We start from the raw sequence: 18,640 nt of genomic DNA, 5'->3' as shown, positions 1-18,640 counted from the left end.
AGAAAGCCTTACATATTCTGGCCCAGAGCCTCAGTTGTGGATAAAGAGTGATAAGAAAAGCTCAGAAAAATGGGACGCAAAGATGACATTAAGATACATTTGAGCTCCCCCAGTTTGCTCACATTTACACTAGCTGTCAATGGCTACTCTGGCTCTTCACTACTGGAGGATCCCGCTACAATAAGATAAGTCTATCGTGGGCAGCTTTGTTGACTTTTTGGCTCTACTACTGCACAGGATCAAATCCAGAAAAGCTATTTTGCTCCTTTTAAGACTGTGTAAATATACATGAAGAAAAAAAAAGGCTACATATCTATATGTAAATTAAGGTTAAAGATCTGGAGTAGGGACCAGATCCTACAAGATGATGAATTCCTCCTGATATTAATGGGACTTATGGGCATTGGCCACTTTGCAGGATTGGGGCCCTTTGTGCAAAATTTCAATGGAAAAATCTACATTGCATTTTCTCAAAATTATTTAGCACAGGTATCTGTATAATTGTGATATGTCATTTTAATCACAGATTCATAGAAATGTAGGGCTGGAAATGACCTCAAGAGGTCATCTAGTCCAGCTCCCTGCACTGAGGCAGATCATCCCTGACAAGGTGTTTTTCCAACCTGTTCTTAAAAATCTCCAGTGATTAGGACTGCACAACCTCCCTTGGAAGCCTATTCCAGTGCTTTACTATCCTCATAGTTAGAAAGTTTTTCCTGATATCTAACCTAAACCTCCCTTGCTGCAGATTAAGACCATTACTTCCTGTCCTACCTGCAGAGGTCCTGGAGAACAATTGCTCACAGTCCTCTTTATAACAGCCCTTAACATAGTTGAAGACTGTTATCAGGTCCCCCCTCAGTCTTCTTTTCTCAAGACTTAAGTTGACCAGTTTTAACCTTTCTTCATAGGTCAGGTTTTCTAAACCTTTTATCATGTTTGCTGCTTTCCTCTGGACTCTCTCCAATTTATCTACAGCTTTCTTAAAGTATGGGGCCCATCGTAACACATCACAATTGCAGAAATACTTGGCTTAAATGCATTGTACTCCTGCCAGCTTAGAAGCATAGGATGCAAGTGGGGCAGTCAGTGAGGGCTTGCTGGCTCTTACAGTCTTTTGGGGACATTTCAGGCAGGAAACTATACACAACTGCAATATGGACCTGATCCAAAGCCCAGTGCAGTCAACCGAAAGATTCCCATTGACCTCAGTGGGACTTGGAGCAGGCCCTAAAGCTTTGCAAATGTTATAGTACAAATTCACACAGAACAATGCCCGTTTTTCAGGGGATAGCACTATAACTAACATCAAGCTGAGTGACCTTTAAGAGTCACACATTCACCTGCAGGGTGGGCGAATAGCTGTCATGAAAAATATATGGGAATGCCACTTGACACAAACTGCTAGAAATTATTCTTATATTGTACATTTTCCTTTTTATATTGCAGTGTATTAGATTTGTATTTCTGCTTTAGTGCAATGAAGAAGAGGTACAATAGGTGCCATAGCTTTAACACCACACAGAAATTTCAGCTGGAAATTAGGTGGTTTTTAACCATTAAAGTTGTGAGGTTCTAAAACAGCTTTCCAGTAGGAGTTGTGGGGGAAATAAACCTAACTGTTTTAAGATGGCACTTGATAATTATATGATGGGGGATGTGGTTGCATGCGATAGTAAGGGACTGGAGTTGATGACCGAGGAGGTCCTTTTCAGTCTGATGTTTTTATGTAGGAACTTTAGACTTATCTCAATATCCAAAAGTTCAGAGGTAGGCTCAAAATCCTGACTGGGGTCTTTGGGCAATACCATACATATAAATAATCAAATAATGATCATTCTTATAGGTAATACTTGTAGCAGAACAGTAGTCTCAGCAATTAGCTCAGTAACTCATCACAGCACTTTTAGAGACAACATTTTTTAACTTAAAAACCACTGTCAAGCTTAGGGGCCCTTAAAAGGTGCTTGATTGAGAGCCCTGTATTAATATATTTTAATGCAGAACAGGTACAGTATAAGTGGTGCCAGTGTAAACTTCCCCATATCTCACCCCTTCTAAGGGTGAGAGATTGGTCCACTCACTCTCCTGTTTTGACTGTCAATTAGTACCAGTTAAATTGGTAGTTTTGTGGAAGGGCCACATCCAGGGCAACTGGACTGACAACTCATTGCATACAGGGTCAAGCAGCTATCAGGTAATTTAATTTATGTGATTTACATGATTTCAAATAGCATTCTAGAAGTGAAAGGTTCCATATTGCATTACCAATCCTTTTGGCCAGCCACTTACCCAGAAATGACGTGTTTTTTTTCCCAACCCTTACGTCTCTCATATGTAGGACTCAACCTGGCTGCAAACCAGCACCACATCCACTTATTTGATCTGTACTGAAGAAAAAAAATGAGCCTGATTCTCCTTTCACTTAAATCAGTTCCACACCAGCCTGACTCTATTGACTTGAAAGGCAGTTCACCCTAATTTACACCAATGAGAGAAGTGTTTCAGCCTGAAATGCCTTTGTAGATGTAGTTTGATGCAGACACAAAAAGAGAAGAACTCTAGGATTTGTACAGTGTAAATACATTAAGCATGTCTTCCCTCTGAATCCAGTGCTTTCTCTCCAATACCCAGTGTGAAGGACAACAAAAGGGGAAGAATCAAACCTGATCTATTTGGGTTCATTTTTAATTCTAGTGGAATTTATCTACTCCCCGCAAAAGAGGCAAGTCGCGTCATATCATGTCATCCACAGTGTATGAATCTTATCTTCATACAGCAATTCTTTTCTTCAAGCAGACAAAGGACTAAGGAAAAAGAACCATACAGATCCAGCACTACAATTATTTTTCTCTATGTGCTCCAGTAGAATTAAGATGAATACAGAGCTACTGTGGCATGCCAAAGATACATTTTGGTAGTGGCAAATACTGTCACATTTCAGGAAACGTGTGCTAAACTTTGCTGTTTTTCAGCCAAAGCGCAGATAGAAGCCCAACAATAAAACAAATATGAGAATAGAAATGGATGTACAACCCTGAAAGTATAAGAGACTCTCAGGAAATTTCATGCCTTTGAGGAGCTCAAACAAAAGAGAAAAAGCAGTTCCAAATTTCTAGGATTGTTTTGCAACACCATGAAGCTGAATTGTTTTAACAATAACAGGATCTGTATACCTCAGGAGCCTCTCTGGGCCTGTGCTTTTCAGCTTGTAAAACTTTTTGTGAACATGCAAGTTTAAGGCTGTCAAAGTCTCCCCCCCCACCCCCACCCCCGTTTTCAAAGCTTGCATGGGTGGATTTACAGTGACAAGTTATAATGGGGAGTATCATTTTGTAAACTTGGGAAAGCTGCAAGGGGGAATAAATCAAGAGGGAGACTTCCTTTTTGTTACATTTACTTTTGTGGTATGAGGCATGCAGGAACAGAATAAATAAAATCATACAAACAAGGCTGAACTAGAAGAACATGAAATACGAATATCCCTTTCTTCTGCTCTGTCCTCACTCCACCTGCAGCTTTTTCTTTCAGGAAAAACAGTCATCTAAAAACCTAAGAAGATTTCTGTTTTTTCCTAGTTAAGTTAACTGCCATTATTATGGAAAGTGAGAAATAACTGTTGAAATAATAAACAAAACCAAGCTAAATCCCCCACAGCCAAACATGTTCTATATAGGGACTTTGCTGTTATTATGCCAGGCGAGCAGAATAAATAATTTAAACAAATAATTAAAAATGTTAATAATTAACAATCCCAAAGCATAGTACACTCTCCAGATAACAACAGGCTTATTTTTATTCCAAAGTGCAAGTCCCAATGTCCAAGGCAAGAGAGACTAGAAATTCAAAGCACAGGACATTTATTGTATTTGATGGGAGAATAGGCCTGAGCATGGCAAATCCCATAGTCAAACAGAGCTCTGTGGAATCATCAAAATGCTACAGCAACATTTAATTCTGAAAAGCGACTTTGCAGAAATGACACCTTCTTATTGAACAGACTTACTCCCTGTGTATATTCGGAGACAAAGCCATATCTGCTTAGTTTAGAGACAAAAGTAAGTGTTCCCTACTTTTTGCTCCTCTTATCTCTGAAGAGACGTTTAGGGGAGAGGGAACTGGACTCCGCTCTCATCAACAGAATTAATTTTTTTTTTAAATTTTGGTAAGGCTAAGATATGGAGTGGGTGGAAGTTCTCCATGAACATTTTTATCATTTTCAACCAGCTCATGATTCAATGTAGGGCCAAAATCTGCTGACGTGACATATGCAACCCTAATGTTATCAAGGCACAATCAAATGCAGCCACCTCTGGGGTGGTATATGGTAACTGTTTTGCACCATATCAACCAGTAGTGTTTAGGAAAGAGAGTGATTACTTCTCTAATTGAAACTTCAGGGGAATTTGGTAGGTAAAATATAATCAGGGGATTTGGCCATGATTATGGGGTTAATATTGCAACTGTTTTTAAAAGTTCATGAGACCTTTTAATGCTAAAAGTCAATTCAGTCAACAGGAATGGCTGCTGCTCAACACAGCTTGGGCTCGGGTCTGTAAGGCCAGATGTTTAAGTGCTCAGAACCCACAACTGGGGCTGGATTTTCAAAAAATCAGGTTCTAGCAACTCCCTATGGCAAGATTTTCAAAGGAGTTATGCACCCAACATGCACAACTCTTTTGAAAATCTGACTTCCCCACTGTGGGTGTGTCAGGGCCTTCTAAAGAGTCTAGCCCCCTTTACCTCAGTGGTCAAGTGGACCTTGACTTTACATCTGATTCTCACACAGCTCCTTACTACGCTCTCATTCAGGGCAGAAATCCCAATGGAAGTGGAAGTTTTGATTACATAAAAACTTATGATCTGGACCATGGAGGTTAAGCTATTCTACAATAATTGATTTATGGCAATTTCATAGCCTGGCTATGATCCAGATCACCTCAGAATCCAGGACTTTATTATTGCCTCTTGTTTTTTTAAACTAGTAATCTCAGAAATATTCAAAAAGTTTATTTATATCCAATGACAAAGCTTTTGCTTTAGTGCAGTGTCAGTGCTTACTGGAGCTTTAACGCCTGAGTTCAGGCATTCAGCTAGACTCTGTGCAGCACTGGAGCAGAAGACTTTTCCACGTGAGATGACTGATGAGACAAAAGATTTTTTTTTTTTTAAATCTGATCAGTGCAATAAATATTCACTATAAATAATCTCAGTGGTCCTCTCTTTATTCTGCATTTCAGGGGATTTTCTTGGTTTTCACTTGATTCTTCTCAGAACCTTTTTATTTCTTTTTAACCAGCTTTTAAAGCCTGAAGATTTCCAGGTAAGTGGGCCCTATTATATCTTTTTTTAGTGAACACTTACTAGATCCCTTAGGAGTCTCAATTTTTCCTCCTCTCCTCTCCTCCAAACCTCCATTACAGGCACTACATTCCCACCCAAGAAGATTTCAACAGGACTGCCAATTGCAACTGTCTGTGCTGTTTCCTAACTGACCAGAGAGGTGGCTCTTCAGCAACATGAAGTTCTCCCTTCCTCCCAGGAACTGAGCACGCTGTCTCTGAATCATTTACAGCAGTTGTGACCTGAGTTGGAAACTGGTATCATGGGAATCAAAGTGAGGTCTCTCTCGTGGCAGTGCAGGGGACTGTGACAAGTCTCTCTGTTAAGAGTTAAATTCTCTCTTCTTACACCAATTTCTTCCCACATTTCAGTGGGGCAGCATGGTGATGGGCGTACCTGAAAGTAGAATGTGTTCCTTTGTTATTTTTATATAACTAAGCATTTGAAGCCCAGCAGTTATGAGAAGATGATTCTAGGTCACAGCCCTTGCTCTTACTTGTGACTGAATCAACATAAATTTTAAAGAGAAACTACTGGTGAGCTTAAATGACCTGGGAATGTATTGTAGCAAGCAATCTTTGAGAAGGAGCAAATAACTCTTTGTAAACAGCAAGGCTGTCCCAAGGAGAAGACCAAACCGCCATGAATTACTGAAGTCTCTGGCCCACTTGCCTCGTGTATGTCTCAATCTGGACTGCATTGATGCCCTGTAATTCTCTTAACAGAAAGGAACCTTCTTCCCAATGCACATTCTTCACCAACATAGGTCATACATGTATCTTGGCCACTGTAATAGGACATCCATTCCAATTCAGGGGGCATACATCGGGGGAGAAACAGATTTCCTAGATATGCCGGGCACATTCCATTAAAATCCTGCTGCATGCTTATATATAATAAAAGCAGTCTGATTGTAATAGCCAGCACTAGTAGGAGTCCTTTTTAAATGTTTGCTTTAAAAAGAAATGCTGTTGATTGCCTGTCTCTATTTTTTTAATATGCACACAATATAAATGGGGAGTATTTGGGTTGGTAGAGAAACCAAAGTGCCCCAAGTTTTTGAATCCAGAAAAGCATTTGGGGTTTTTTATTCCTTTCCTGACAAATCTATTGAAGCATGTGTTATCCAAAAATGGCTCCAATTCACGCTCATGTAGATGGGGTGCTGTGCAAAGTGAATCAGAAGGGAGCTCATATGGATAATAATCCCAGTTCACTGCACAAGCACATGCCAGCCAGCATTCCAGGTCTTACTGTGTTTGTAGCTATTCTGTATTTCCAAAGAACATCATACTAGGTCTTGCAGGCAGCCAAAGGGCAAATAGTGTGTCCAGTCCAACTCTGAGCAAGGCAGGTAGGAAAGGCTTTTAATTAGTTTTAGTTTGACTGTTCCAGCTGTTCACCAAAGTCATAGACTCTTCCCTTCTCAGCACTCTTGCAGCAGTAGGTTGAGGTGAAGGTAAAGAAGTAGATTCATAAGTATATGGTTGCTAATATTAGCTGACATCAGGATCACCATCAACACATCATCCTCCCAGTTGCACTCCCACATCCGAACTAGTTAACATCATCTGCTACTATTGGCTCTGAAAAGAGAAGCTATCAACATCCTCATCCACTCAGCAGTCTGGAGTGGATGTGGGAGAGGAGATGGAGTCCTGAGAGCAGGTGGCTGAGGATGCTGATATATAAGTATTATTACTTAATGCTCGTATAATGCTTTCCATACATAGCTCGCAAGTAATTTCACTAATGGGAGTCAATGCTATTATCTCCAGTTTACAGATGGGGAAAGTGAGGCACAGCAGGGAAGGGGTTTGCCTGAGGCCACAGAGTGGGCTGCAGTAAGTGCTGATACATAATGTACATAAAATTTTTTATTTTAGTTTGCCTCCCTCTCTCTTTGCTCTTTGTACGGCACTTGTCTTGTGAATTCTCTGGGGCAGACCATGCTTTCCTGTGTGTATGTACAGCATCTTGTACAAGAAAGCCCCAACACTGACTAGGCCTCTGATGCAACTACAATATCAATCCTAAATAATAACAATACTGCATCCTTTTTTACACTTTAGCATTTAGAGGAGCCACCGAATCCAGGTTTATGTTCTGCAAATCCTCACTGTTAATGTTCTGGCTTTGCAATCCCAAACTAAACCAGGGGGCTTTGCATCTACACCGTATCCAAAGCATCAAGATTTGCTGCTTTCCTTCCCCAGAAAATGTACTTAGGCCCCATTATCACTTTAATAACACCCCATCCTCCCAATTCAGGCTTCTGGTCTAAACAGAACCATTAGAGATTTGTCCGTCAGTCACTTAAAATTAGTATTGCCCTGAACTTGTCACTGCCAACTTCTTCCTTCTCCCTCCGCGTCCCCACTTAACCATGCTAAACAAGCTCCCTAGAGCTCAGATGCTTTGTCACTTGCCCTGTGGGTTTCCTCTTCATTGGAGCCTCAAAGCTCCTGTTAGGTTTAATGAAGAGAGAGACAAGAGAGGGAATGATGAGGGATGCCCTCAAACTGCAGTTTAGAATGACATTAAATAAGGGTTTCTCGACCATGCGATGGAGGAATCAGGACTCAGAAATAAAATAGTTCTTTATTTTGTCCTTCCTGGACTTCTAGAAAGAGGAAAAATCCATTATTTTTAGTATATAAAATTCCCAACAACAAAGAAAGTTGCAAAGCAACAACACAATAACAAAGTATATATAGTACATACTATAGGAGAGACATCCTAAGTCTATTAAAAAAACTTGACCAGCAACCTACATGGAAGGGATTCATAATGAGACAATATAATCTAATGGTAGCACTTGTATAGCTTGTCATGTTAATAAGGGCTCATTGAACTGAACTGAAATACAGTGGATTGAGGATGACTCTGGGAGCTAGAACACGTATGTTGTAACCCTGGCTCTGAAATTTATCCAAGTTCTTATAATGGTGCCCATCAGTGCACTAACTGAATGCCTGCTAACTGACAGGCCTTAGACAAATCATCTCACCTCCCCGTGTCTCCATTTTCCCATCTGTAAAATAAGAACAGCAATATTACACTGAGGCTAGGAGGCAGTTGTGAGAATGAAGGTTTGCACAGTATTGCAAGGATTCGTGAGCGAGATCCTCAGCTGGTATAAATCAGCATAGCTCCACTACATAAGTCAGATTCTCAGCTGTGCTGATTTACATCAGCTGAAGATCTGGCCCATGAAATGCCATACAAAGTGTTGGGTATTATTATGGAATAGCCACCCTTAAAAACTGCCAGCTTTGCCACAGAAAACTGGACACACTTAGCTCAGTATTTGCAGCATTCTCTATACGTATTATAGGGAATGTTGTGAATGCGGAGATAAAATTAGGATCAAAAACAATTAACACATTTCTCAGAGTCACCATTTTAGGAAGTGTTCTTGCAACTCACTTAGCAAAATACGTATTTCTGAGTGTGGCACAAAGCTCATTTGGCCTAATTTTGCTCAGTGATCTACTGGTGTAAATCTAGTGTAAAGAAGAGCAAACCCTGTAATCCCCATTAGCACATCACTCTTCAGGCACTATCTAGAACTGCAGTGCCCCTAGGTTGGCCTGTGTGAGAACTGGTAGCAGGAATAGGTATGTTGTGTCTGCTTTTGACACTTTCACTAGACGGACCTATTTCAAGAACAGGAAGACTTGTTTCTAAATTAACTGCTCAAAGGGGAAATGTGATTATTTGCAAGTAACTGTAGTGGTGTTTGGCACATACATTTTACCATCACTGAAATCTGATAGGATGAAGGCACCCTGAAAAAAACAGTAGTGATAGAACTGAACAATAGCTTTTCTCTTCTCCTTCCACTGAACAAAATACTAAGACCGAAACCAGGAGCTTTAGTAGCACCAAGAAGAATTACCGGTAATACGCTTCCAGCAGGTGGTGCCATCAGTTTGTAGGCAAAACAATTTTGACCATTTATGGGATAGGGTGGGATGTGTGGATGATTCAGAATTGGAGTGGGTGGCATTTATGAGGATTTTCTCATGATCTCTGAGCATGCTGTGGAAGCAGTTTATTGGTGCCAGTGAACTCATTCTCTCTGTGTGCACAACTGTGGGTAAATCAGAAAGCTATTCCACTCCCTCTAATAAATAATCCTCCTGTGCCACAGGCTCAGGGCTCGAGCAACTCAGAACGCCCATGCTCCTATCAAGGAAAAGGAAAAATCAGGACTGCCAGCAAATGCAAATCAAACTGCTGTGTGCCAGATACAAACAGCTGTATGAATTCCATTTCTTATGAGGCTTCATCACATACCACATGCCAGTCACTATAATTAGAGTGAGTTAGTAGGAAAACTCATTGTAGAGTTAGGAAACATACAGTAATATGTATAAATAAAATATATTGCTTTCCTGTGCTCTTGTCTCTTCTAATTCCTGTTTTCTCTCTCCACAGAACAACAGTGGTACTGAATTCTGATGAAGCAATGTTTGGTTCAACCTCGGGCATTTTGTGAGGGGGTAGCAGTTAATTGATGCTAAAGTGCAGCACTTAACAGCATTGACTTTCTTGGCAGGGAGATGGCTGACTAAATAGCCAAGTTTGGGGTAATTTATAGTTTTTAACCAAAGATTTACTAGCATGTTTTATTTGGCTTTTCCTCATTACCTCTCCGATTCTGCAAAGCACATGCTTAACTCTAAGCCACTGTGAAGTCCACTGAAATCAAATGGACTACTCGCTTATGTGCTTTGGTAAATCAGGACCTAGAAAACTTCTATTCCTGCTGTGAAATCAACAGCTATGGACAGGCCTGGACTGGGAGGAAATATAGTAACGAATGGTGGTAACAGTAATTCATGGCAGTCTTGTCTGTAATATGAAGCAGCAGCAGTTGTACTTTATCATGTGACATAACAGACACTGTAATTCATATACTAGTTTATTTTTGCACTCTTGAACTATGCACAATTCCAAAAAGTTACTGAACTAAGAAGAGAAAAATATTAATCCAACATTTCCCCCTCTCACTTCCTAGATCCAGCAGAGAATTCAGAGTTTATAAAGGTCTATAAACTTTTAAAGCTTCTATTTTCTGATGGGAGGGGGGCATCCCTAGCAATGAACCAGGGATTTGCTGAATTATTTTTATGTACAGTAGATGTAGGTTTGACAGAACTCATGAGACAAAGATGGACAGTGTGCCTAGATCTTTCATGCTTACAACTGTCAAACTTGTTACAGTATGCTATTTTTAGTGAAATTACAATTTGGAGCTGGCATGTTGATTCAACACGATTGGAGCCTGCTTCAATGTCAGTGAACATACTTTGATTTATTGCTCTCTTATTCAGGTCAGGAATTGTAACCTCAAGAGCAGTAAGTTCATGGGTTTTAGCTTTCTGGACAAGAGGTGAACATAGCCTTTAGAATTAGAATTGTTTTAGTTCAGGGAAAGGAGAAAATTATAGACAAGGAGTTCACAATGCTTAAATAGGTATTCACTAATTAGCAATAACTACTAGTGTAACAGACAACACAATAAAGAATCACAGTCCTCTTATTTCTACTGTGCATACTTAATGGAACTGAAATCTGTAGCTAGAGTGCACTCTCAAGTATAAAAATACCTTAAGAGCACTGTGGTAGGTTCTGGTCGGGGCTCGACCCTTCCGGACAGGAGGGGAGCCACACCGACTCACTGCTGGGGAAACAAGTAGTCCGTTAGTCCCAACACTCCGGCTCTTTAGTGCAGAGTCGGAGCAACCACAGTTAAAGCTCAGGCCCTTGACTGCAGGGGCTGAGCGAGTAAACAGTTCAGGGGCCAGGCCCTGGATCAGGGCGGGCCAACACAGGTGAGCTCAGGCCCTGGTTGCAGGGGCTGGGCGAGTAAACAGTTCAGAGGCCAGGCAAGGCACGCCTAGGCTCTCTGTAGCCGAGTGTCGGATGAGGGGGATGCCTGCCACCCGTGAGTGGGGGGGTGGCAGGGGGGAACGCAGGCCCACCCACTCCACTGCGTTCCAGCCCGGGGCCCTAACAGCGGGTGTTGCCGCTGCTGGTCAGTGGGGTATCCAGACCGCAACACACTGACATAGGCTCACATTCAGTGGCAGCCGGACCGGGGTCGGCTATCCCCGGGCCACTTCCGTAATCCCCCTCAAAGCCTACCTCGGTCGTTGCGCCGGGATCGGGCCAGTCCACCTGCATGGGCTCCTCTCTGCCCGGGCTCGGCGGCAAGTCTGGTAGCTCTGCCGGGAAGTCTGGCCAAGGGTCCTCAGGCGGCTCCTCTGGATAGCAGCAGGGGGGAAGGGGTTCGGGTCCCGTCTCACCCTCAGGGTTAGTGGGGGCCTGTTCCCAGGGGTTCTCCCAGTGGCCGGCGTGACCGGGCTCCGGTGGCTCCTCTTCGTAGCGGGCCCGGGGTAGCTCAGGCCAGCCAGGGTCCAAGCCCCGGTCTTCGACGGTCTCCCGGCCAGGAGCTCCCGGCCGCACGTCTGCTCCCTGCGGTGGCGGGGCTCCAACTGGGCTCAGGCGGCCGGCCTTTATACTTCCTGTCCCGCCCCTTGACTTCCGGGGGGCGGGGACAGGCGGTGGTGGTCCCACCCACTCTGGTGCCGGCACGTGGGCTCCCTCTTCCGGACAGGAGGGGAGCCACACCGACTCACTACAAGCACATAAAAGGAAGGAATGAAAGATGAGATGAGAAATTTTAAGAGTAAGCCATCCTTTATCTAAATGGCTACTCTTTGAATTAGGCCATTGTCAATGGGATTCAACCCCCCCAGAACAAGCTCAGAACAGCCTGAATTTCAATCTGAAAATAGTTATGAAGTTCTGAAGCCAGGGTTAACATCTCTCACCACACACAGCCTCATGTTTCAAATGTTATTTCTGCCATCTCTGGATTTTGATCAATGATTTACCAGTGCTTGAAGCATAAGGGGCATCTATTGTGCCCAGGGAAAGAAAATAGATAAATAAATTTGTAAAGCTGAGGAATGTACCAGGTAGTCAATTGGAAATCTCAAAAATGGCCTCTAAGTGCCACTTTTCCAACATTAACTAGAGGAAGGAGGTTGGCAGTGGGCCGTATGTTGTTACATAAGGAAAACTAAGGCATGTCAGCATCCAGCACTACCGGCAGAATCAACCTGGTTGAAAGCTGCCCTAAGAGCTGTGCAAAAAAGGAAACTTTTTAGAGTTTTTTTCCCCTGTGAACTACAATAATTTGGTGTTGATTAGTGAGACAAGCAGAAAAGAATGTGATGATGTTGCTACTAGCCTGACTTTCTGCCTGCCATTCCTTTCAGTCTGACAATGGCTTAGCTTTCAAACCCTAACATTATGCCAGAACAGGCTCCATAAAACAAACAAACAAACAAACAAAACAAAACCAACAAACAAAAATGGGGAATCTTCAAAAAAAGATTCCCAATGAAAATGTAATAAAACACTGAAAACCTCCACCCCTCGCCTGCTTTTAAGCGCAAACAATTAAGGGCCATTTTGAGCACAGTAGCCAGGGGGGAATGACAGAAATCAAACATTTTCAGTTCCAGATTAAGTAACATTACTAGAAGACAAACACAAAGAATAAAAAGGATTGGTTCTGCATTGATGAACCATAAGGGACAGAAACCAGTGTTGGCATAACAACATTTTCATTAACTACAGCAAAAGCAAAATGTACATATCAATGGTACGCATCCTTTTCTTGCCTAGGGCTCTGATTAAGTTCCCAAAAAACTTCTCTATGCTCTACAGGTTTTAATGTACCACCACACATTTTTCTGCTATCATTGAACATGCCAGAGGTGGCAGGAAATACGTCTGCAGCACACAAAATCTAGACTACGGATTGAAGAGACAAGAGTTCTCTCACACATGGGCTATTAAAGTGGCTCTGATTAGGTATTTTTTCTGTTTAATTATGGCCAGACCTCTGAAAGAACAACCTCAGTTTTGATATAGAATCTCTGTATGCCACATAGATGTTCAGATGACCCAAAGTGGCCTTTTGTGGCTGGAAGTAGCCACTGGAGATTTGCATAGGGAACTCATCTACTATGTAAAACTGGCAGAGATGGTGTGGTCACCTCCCATAGCATATGCTCTCCACTTCTGGGGTAGGGTGCATGTAAACAAGAGAGGGGGGGCATGGCAGAACTGGATTGACCAAAGGGATGTTACACCAGCTGAGTAAGTTATAGCTGCTCCTTATATATTCTCATTATCGGGAAATACTGTTCTTGCCACATTTACTCAGAGTGATAAATGCCGAGTTTTTAATGGTGCCCTGCTTGTGTGTACATTTGCATAACTACTTACCTATATTCATTGCTTATAACTGGAGGATAAAATCTCTCTCTGAACTGAAATTTGTCTCAGCCTGGAAGAAAATGTTTCTCTGCCTAGTTGAAAAACTGGTTTCCTCTCTGTGTATCGTGGGGCATAAGTATAACTGAGGGCAGAGTTTGTCCATAAACCTTTATGCACAGAAGAATGAAACCAGCTTCACATTATCCGACAATAGATTTTAGCAGGTCTCACCAACAAGGTCACTTTCTCACAAAATGAGTCACATAAGAAACTTCAATATTAATTTAAAAATCTTGGGGCTGCTCTTTCCCACTGAAGTTAACATGAACTTTACCACTGGCTCCAATGATAGAATGATTGGGTCCTTTATTTTCAAATACAGTTTGCAATTGATAAAGCTAATTTTTTATCTTGTGAATTTTCAGGCACTAGGGCTGCTTTCTTTATAATACTGTAGCTTTAGTAAAATAAGGCTAGTTGTTAGTGTGATGTGTGAAACACTCGTTTCAAGCTACAGACACAAAATTTTCATTTATAGAACATGTGATATTGCCCACCACCTGCACAAGTAATTAAAATCACTGCAGGTGCACCTCTGGCCAACGTAAAGCCAAAATCTTCCCTGTTGCACGCAGAGATTTTTAGTGGTCCAAGAATGACTTTGAGAGTATTTGACTTCTAGGCACACCCTATACACACTCACACTTCTGTGTCCTGTTAGAATTGACAACAGAGGAACAAACTGCATCGAAAGCTTTCTGATCTCTTCCCGCAGGGCATCATCAGCACAGCTGCACAATTTTGATGCTGTGTGTCCATACACAGATGGTCAGGCTGGAGGAGAGAAAGCATGCATATTTCTTGTTCTGTGCTCTCCTGTATATTCTGGGAGGTTGGCTGTGATGCTCTAACAGCTGCAGCTTTGCCAGCATCTAGCTATGCATTGACTATTCTTTCAGAAGATGAAACAGTAGGAAAAATTGAGAAGATTTGCATATTTGGGGACCTTCCAACATGCAGGTAAAAAAAAAAAAACCACACAAAAAAGACTGAATGTTCAAATCTGTTAATTGCACTTGTGATTGCATCCTTTATTTATCTGACATTTCTGCAAATCAACTAAGTAAACCAGTCTATGTGTTAAGGCAGGTGAGAAAGTTTAGTATTAATTTAGGCTTTTAGGGGCAAGCTTTGTTTTCAGTCAGACTGCTGTAAAGCTGGAGTAAATTGATTGAAACCATTGAATTTACACTGGTGTAAATGGGAGCAGAAATTATTCCTCAGTCTGTTCTTTACAGTTTACAATTCAACATAAAATTCAAACCTCTGATTGAATTTTCAGACAGAATTAAAGCTGCATACCTGCACAATGCTTAGCACAAAGAAAACGTGTTGGGGTAATTGTAGTATTTGACTTCTGTAAAACTTTCCTTTCCTCCCAAACCAAACATATTATACACACAGTACTACTAAAATGCAGCCACTGCTAGGAAGAAAACTGGCAGTCAACTGGTCCACACCACAATAATGTGGGAAAAGTGTATTTATTCAGCTGCAGTTCCCATATTGTGCCCATCACTCTGGTACCAGAGCACAGCCCAAGTACACTTAGGCCTTGTCTACACTACGAGAGTAGTTCGATTTTACTTAAATCGAATATTTGGAATCGATATTGCAAAGTCGAACGTGTGTGTCCACACTAAGGACAGTAATTCGACTTTGTGAGTCCACACTAACGGGGAAAGCGTCGACATTGGAAGCGGTGCACTGTGGGCAGCTATCCCACAGTTCCCGCAGTCCCCGCTGCCCATTGGAATTCTGGGTCGAGCCACCAATGCCTTCTGGGTAAAAAAATGTGTCGAGGGTGCTTTTGGGTAACTGTCGTCATCCATCCATCACTCACTCCCGCCCTCCCTCCCTCCCTGAAAGCGCCGGCGGGAAATCATTTCGCGCACTTTTCAAGTCATTGACAGCGCGGACGCCACAGCACTGTGAGCATGGAGCCCGCTGCAACCATCGCTGCAGTTGTGGCCGCTCTCAACGCCTCGCAGCTTATCATACAGGTTGCCCTGAGGCAGATGCAGAAAAGTCAGGCGAGGAGGCTACGTCAACGCGGTGATGGCCTGAAGTGTGAGAGTAGCACAGACCTCTCAGAAAGCAGGGGACCCAGCGCCGAGGACATCACGGTGGCAATGGGTCATGTTGATGCCGTGGAACGGCGATTCTGGGCACGGGAAACAAGCACTGAGTGGTGGGACCGCATAGTGCTGCAGGTCTGGGATGAATCACAGTGGCTGCGAAACTTCCGCATGCGGAAGGGAACTTTCCTTGAACTTTGTGAGTTGCTGTCCCCTGCCCTGAAGCGCAATGACACCCGGATGCGACCAGCCCTGACTGTCCATAAGCGAGTGGCCATAGCCCTCTGGAAGCTTGCAACGCCTGACAGCTACCGGTCAGTCGCGAGCCAGTTTGGGGTGGGCAAATCTACCGTGGGGGTTGTTGTGATGCAAGTAGCCAAGGCAATCGTTGATGTACTGCTGCCAAAGGTAGTGACCCTGGGAAACGTGGAGGCGATCATAGATGGCTTCGCAGCGATGGGATTCCCAAACTGCGGTGGGGCCATAGATGGAACTCACATCCCTATTCTGGCACCGGACCACCAAGCCACCCAGTACATTAACCGAAAGGGCTATTTTTCCATGGTGCTGCAAGCACTGGTGGACCACAGGGGACGTTTTACCAACATCTACGTGGGATGGCCGGGCAAGGTTCATGACGCTCGTGTTTTCAGGAACTCTGGTCTGTTTAGACGGCTGCAGCAAGGTATTTACTTCCCGGACCACAAAATAACTGTTGGGGATGTGGAGATGCCTATAGTCATCCTCGGGGACCCAGCCTACCCGCTAATGCCCTGGCTCATGAAGCCCTATACTGGCGCCCTGGACACTGAAAAAGAACTCTTCAACTACCGGCTGAGCAAGTGCAGAATGGTGGTGGAGTGTGCTTTTGGCCGTCTCAAGGGGAGATGGAGAAGCTTGATGACTCGCTGTGATCTCAGCGAAACCAATATCCCCATTGTTATAGCAGCTTGCTGTGTGCTCCACAATCTCTGTGAGAGCAAGGGGGAGACCTTTATGGCGGGGTGGGAGGTTGATGAAAATAGCCTGGCTGCTGATTACGCTCAGCCAGACAGCCGGGCGATTAGAAGAGACCTGCGGGAAGCGCTGTGCATCCGGGAGGCTTTGAAAGCAAAGTTCCTGAGTGAGCAGGGTAACCTGTGACTTTTAAGTTTGTGTACAGAGAAGCTGAACCTGCCCCCCTTTCTTTACCCAGTTAATGTTGACTATCCTACCCAGTTACATACCCCCTTCACCCCCTTCCAACACACGTTTCGAAATAAAAATAGTTCTACTTTGTTAATGCACACCGTTTTTTTTTATACTGTTTTCGCGGGAATTTTTTAAAACTGGGACGCAGACTGTGGTGCGGAGCGGGTGTAGTGTAGTGACGCGAATGAAGCTTCTAAACTCAAGGATTGACGGGCTCCGCTGCGGTGGGATGGTTGTTTCAACGGAGCCTGTCACCCCTCCTGATCGGGACTGTGTGTATGGGGGGGCTATGTGACTTTGTGGCAGGGGGAGGACGATTACAGATCCCCTGCTGCATGGCTCTGTGATCCTGCATAAGGACTGCCGCTTAAGATCTGTAACTGCCCTCCCCCGCCACAAAGTCACAGAGCAACCCACCCCCCACCACATAACATGAAAACAACCTCCCAGACTAACCAGGGTAACTAGTCACTGCATCACTGCACTGTGTATGTGCCCTGCTGCTGTGCCTGCCCCCGCCTATGTACCCTGCCAAAGGTGACTGTCCTGTCCAATTACCAACCCCCTTTCCCCTCCTCCTCCAAAAGAACATGATTGAAACAGTAGTTAACATGAACGTATTTTTTATTATCAACTACACATGGAACTGGGAGGTGAAACTTGGACGGGGGCTTGTGTCAGGCGGGAAGGAAAGAACTTTTCAAGTTTTGGGGAATGAGAGCCTTCTGCTACTAGAGCTCTCTGCAGGGGTGGAGTGAGAGTTAGCAGGGACTCTGCCGCCTCTCCTTCTTTGCACTTTGGGTGAGGTGGGTATGGGACTTGGTGGCGGGGGGAGGGCGGTTAGAGATGGACTGCAGCGGGGCTCTGTCCTCCTGCCTCCGTTCCTGCAGAACATCCACAAGGCGCCGGAGCGTGTCTGTTTGCTCCCTCAGTAGTCCAAGCAGCGTTTGAGTCGCCTGCTGGTCTTCCTGCCGCCACCTCTCCTCCCGATCCATGTTTGCTTGCTGCATTTGGGTCAATTTCTCCCGCCACTGGGTCTGCTGTGCTGCCTGGGCTTGGGAACAGGCCATAAGTTCAGAGAACATGTCCTCCCGTGTCCTCTTCTTCCTATGCCTAATCTTCGCTAGCCTCTGGGAGTGTGATGCCAGGCTAGGTTGTGAGACAGTCGCAGATGTGGCTGTGGGAATGGGAAAAAGGGAGTGAATTCCTCAGAAAGATAAATGTAGTTGTGAACAAAGAACATAGTCTTTCTCTGTGAACAAGACCATGCACAGCACCTATCACATGCGCACTCAGCACAAGGTCGAATTCTCGGCCTTCGCATTCAGTGCCTGGGGTCTTCCACAGCACATTTGAGAAGCGGGGCAGCACAACGGAATTTCTGTTGCAGGCAGACATGGTAAGCCGTAGACTTGTGGCAGTTTAAAACTTTTATATTACCACTGGCCTCATTTCACATTTAAAGCAATGTCAGTACCTGCTGCCAGCAATCCGGCAAGCGGGAACTCTGCCCCTGTCCCACCCCCTCGCGGCTGTCCCCAGGAACGATCCCTTTCGGCAGCCCCTCTCCCGCCTCCACCGCGTGGCTGCAAACCAGCGGTTACAGTTCTGTAAAGGAACGAGCAAGCAGTCCCAACACTAACATTCCCCTACCTAATTCAAAG

At 43.9% G+C, this 18,640-nt stretch overlaps 1 long non-coding RNA gene across 1 annotated transcript; it reads left to right on the top strand.

Moving 5' to 3' along the window:
• Positions 1-3,825: 3,825 nt before the first annotated feature.
• On the top strand, positions 3,826-6,242 carry LOC117883308. The gene is made up of 3 exons (XR_004647231.1): positions 3,826-4,058; positions 5,241-5,323; positions 5,424-6,242. It is a non-coding gene; the product is annotated as an uncharacterized LOC117883308 (long non-coding RNA).
• The last annotated feature ends 12,398 nt before the right edge of the window (positions 6,243-18,640 follow it).

This window comes from Trachemys scripta, chromosome 9 (genome assembly GCF_013100865.1).
Source record: "Trachemys scripta elegans isolate TJP31775 chromosome 9, CAS_Tse_1.0, whole genome shotgun sequence".
Classification (NCBI taxonomy): Eukaryota; Metazoa; Chordata; order Testudines; family Emydidae; genus Trachemys; species Trachemys scripta.
Note: the sequence above shows the minus strand (reverse complement) of the source record. Positions and strands in the feature narration are given on the sequence as shown.